Raw genomic sequence first — 3,605 nt, forward strand, 5'->3', positions numbered from 1 at the left:
CAGTCCACTTACAAGCCTTCTCCGCAACAAGCCCAAGTCTCTGTCCTGGACCCCAGCTGCCACCAATGCATTCAACATCCTGAAAAAAGCCATCTCCACCGCTCCTCTCCTTGTCCATCCTGATCCCGACAGCCCTTTGTGGTGGAGGTGGACGGCAGTAGGAGCTGTGTTGTCTCAGCAGCAGGGCACCCCAAGTAGACTCCATCCTTGTGCCTTCCCCCGCAAGCTCAACCCAGCGGAGGTCAACTACGACATCGGCAATAGGAAACTTCTCACCATCAAGTTTGCCCTGGAAGAGTGGAGGCATTGGTTGGAGGGAGCTGAACATCCCTTCCTCATACTCACTGACCACAAAAACCAGAGTATCTTTGAGCAGCTAAGAGGCTGAACCCAAGACAAGCACACTGGGCATTACTCTGCACCTGCTTTAACCCTCTGGAGTCTGAGGCTGATTTTGGGCCCTGGAGAAGTTTTGACATGCCCTGACATTTGTGCTTTTATCAGTTGGTTATAAACATATTAATGACAAAAGTGTCATTACACTGTATTCAGCACAAACTAGGCTACCATAATATGTGAGGAACATGTATGTACATGTTTGTGTTTTTAAAGGAATAATGTTTATGCGTGGTTATTGAAAAAACAAAAAAAAAAAGTAACTGAAACAATACCTAAAAATGCATACTAAATGTTTTTTCACAAGACTTTTGAGAATTGTATATTTTAGTGTAGAGTTTTTGCTTCAAAATGATGTGGAAATGATCCTCCCTACTCTGACACATAAAACATTGTATTGATTTTAAATTTCTAAGACACTTTTTGTTTAGGTAGGCCATATGCGAAGAGGTGTGACTCTTCATGAATAATGAAGTGATTTACACCTGGGGAGATTAAGACCCTGCCCCTAATGAGCCGCATAATGAGCCATTCAGTCAGGAATGTGACTGAGTCAACTAAGAAAATGCAAAGACAAGACATATCATTGTTTTTTTTCTTTTTTTATTTAAAATAAAGTTAACAATATAATCCACATATAAACTAGGGTCAAAGGCACATTTTTTGTGTATACAGGCAAAATAAAGGTAAGGTTTATAAAAAAAAGCCCACTTTTACACCCTATACATAACCTGCTTGATCACATATAGATAATCTTTGCAGCCCAATGGTCAGTGAGAGGTGGTGAACAGAGAATCTGAACAGTCACACATCTGTGTGCCATTTTTGAAAACAGTTCAACTGAAGACACAAGTAAATGTCACATGCCTGGCATTTCCAAGGTGTGTCTTGCCTTTTACCAAGCTGTACTTTGCAAAGCATGCAGTTCCGATGACCAGCGGTGGCATTATTCCTTGCATCTGATGTCAGCTCTGCTCCTGGAACCGGTACATGGTCACTTTTGGTCCGTTTTGGAGCTGCTTTCTGTGACGACACACCACAGAGCTCTGCAAATATATTATCATCAAATATGAATCTTATTAATATTATCATCAAATATTATCATCAAATATGATGATTTGCTACTTATGAAACATTTCTGAACAATTGTAAACAATAAATGTTTCTTGAGCTGCAAATCATCATATTAGAATGATTTCTGAAGGATCATGCGACACTGAAGACTGGAGTAATGATGCTGGACATCACAAGAATAAACGACTTTGTGAAATATATTCAAATAGAAAACAGTTATTTTAAATTGTAATAATATTTCACAATATTACTGTTTTTACTGTATTTTTAATTGAATAAATGCAGCCTTGGTGAGCAGACGAAACTTATTTTAAAAACATGAAAAATCTTACAGATTTCAATATAGGCCTACCATATAGTGGGTAAAAGTGTACTTACTCAACTGTGTTGCTGCGTGCCCTCCTAGTGGGAATTGCAGGTGAATGTGAGAGTGATGGATCCACATTCCTAAAAAAAAATGTAAAAAAAAACCCTGTTATTATTAGCATATAAGATAATACTCTCATACCATTAGCTATGCATAACTGACAGGAAAGTAACAGGTATACAAGCATGCTGTATATGTCTGTCAATTGGCCATTACCGGACAAAGTGTGCGAATGTGTAAACGTTTACAGTCTGCTATATCAGTTAGCACATTTAGCAAATAGCAACATGTTCGCGCATTTCACAACCAAGCATATTTTAGCACATTCACGCCTATCATATACGGTACTTAGATACGCTATATATATATTTATAGATAGATGTAAATATAAGGCAAATATAGATGTACGCTTGTATATAAAAAAAAAACACGTCAAATAATTTGAGTATATCAACAGAAAAGCATTCTATTTATAAGCATTTTTATGAGATAAAGTTATATATATATATATATATATATATATATATATATATATATATATATATATATATATATATAGATAGATAGATAGATAGATAGATAGAAGTAAATATAAGGCAAATATAGATGTACGCTTATATAAATAATTTAAGTAGGCCCTATATCAACAGAAAAGCATTCTATTTATAAGCGTTTTTATGAGATAAAGTTATATATATAGTTATATAGATAGATGTAAATATAAGGCAAATATATGTACGCTTATATAGAAAAAAAAACACGTCAAATAATTTAAGTAAAACTAAATCACTTACTCATCAGAAACTGTATCTTCAGCTGGATCAAGTCGCTCTTCAAAATGCAGACGTTCATCGTCAGAGTCGTGTTCTTCTTCCGAGGAAAGAGTGAACTTCCTCACTGTCCAGGACCATCTGAAGAGCCTGCTCACCTGTGTAGTGTGCCATCTTCCAAACGCGAAGGACAGCGAATGAATCTGATGAAACTTGATGCTTTTTAAGACGCTGTTAGGGGCGTTTACAGTTTGCATAAATCGCCTCAGCACATTATCTTATGAATAGAGCGCTCTGCGCGTGGGCGGGCACACATTAAAGATAATTAGGTCAGACAGGAGAAACAGTACCTCTCTTTACTTTTATACTGATTACATAAAGGGAGAATATTTGTTTTAGAATTTATTTGTTTTGTTTAAAAGTAGACACTTAAAGCTTTCCAAAGACATATCTCTCATGTCCATGTAGCATGTATAAGCCATCTATTTTAGTTACTTTTAGTGACGTTTTAGAACGATGTTTGCAGAGACGGAGACGGCAGGACAGCACACCCTGTATATTTTATTTATTTTTAAAAAGCACAAAGTTTTATTTTGATTGTGAGTGTACACAAAAAAAAGAAGACATTCTATAGTTTCAATTTATATATTACTTATGTCTCTATGACAAAAAATGACGGAGTATTTTAAGTCTGTTTTGCTGCAATGTGAAAAAAAAACTGCAAAACGCGCCGGCGCGTTTTTAGACCTCAGAGTGTTAACTTTACTATATCTTATCGTCCAGGTTCCAGAATCATCAAGGCGGATGCCTTATCTCGTCTGTATGCCCCTGAAGAATATTCTGAAGAACCTGAAACTATCCTCCCTGAGAAACTCATCGTCGGCCCCATCACCTGGTCTAAGGAAACCATGCCCTCCGCCAACACTCCGTCGGGTTGCCCGCCTGGCTTGCAATACTCCACCAGGGCACGGTGCACTCCACTCATCCACACTGTCCAC

General features: G+C 37.2%; 1 long non-coding RNA gene across 1 annotated transcript; it reads right to left on the bottom strand.

Annotated features, from left to right (window-relative positions):
- Nucleotides 1-1,098: 1,098 nt before the first annotated feature.
- On the bottom strand, nt 1,099-3,237 carry LOC137030910 (uncharacterized). The gene is made up of 3 exons (XR_010896479.1): nt 2,632-3,237; nt 1,849-1,917; nt 1,099-1,442 (listed from the first exon to the last, which is right to left on the bottom strand). It is a non-coding gene; the product is annotated as an uncharacterized lncRNA (long non-coding RNA).
- Between the last annotated feature and the right edge of the window lie 368 nt (nt 3,238-3,605).

The sequence above is a fragment of the Chanodichthys erythropterus genome, chromosome 11, assembly GCF_024489055.1.
Source record: "Chanodichthys erythropterus isolate Z2021 chromosome 11, ASM2448905v1, whole genome shotgun sequence".
NCBI classification, from domain to species: Eukaryota; Metazoa; Chordata; class Actinopteri; order Cypriniformes; family Xenocyprididae; genus Chanodichthys; species Chanodichthys erythropterus.